This window comes from Belonocnema kinseyi, chromosome 2 (genome assembly GCF_010883055.1).
Source record: "Belonocnema kinseyi isolate 2016_QV_RU_SX_M_011 chromosome 2, B_treatae_v1, whole genome shotgun sequence".
NCBI lineage: Eukaryota > Metazoa > Arthropoda > Insecta > Hymenoptera > Cynipidae > Belonocnema > Belonocnema kinseyi.
Window position 1 is genome coordinate 30,382,683 of NC_046658.1, and position 201 is coordinate 30,382,883.

The window sequence follows — 201 nt, forward strand, 5'->3', positions numbered from 1 at the left end:
GATTGTTTAGTCATTAACAAAGATAAGCTTTTATGACAGTCATAATTACCCTTTTTGATAGGACAGGTATACACGCGAAGTTAATAACTGCTTGTGTTCGAGTCATAAAAATTGAACTCAAGAGATACATTTTATTTTAATTGAATCTAATTTTCGTTGCTCCAAATAATCATTTACCCTAATTTTTATTTACGCAAATTT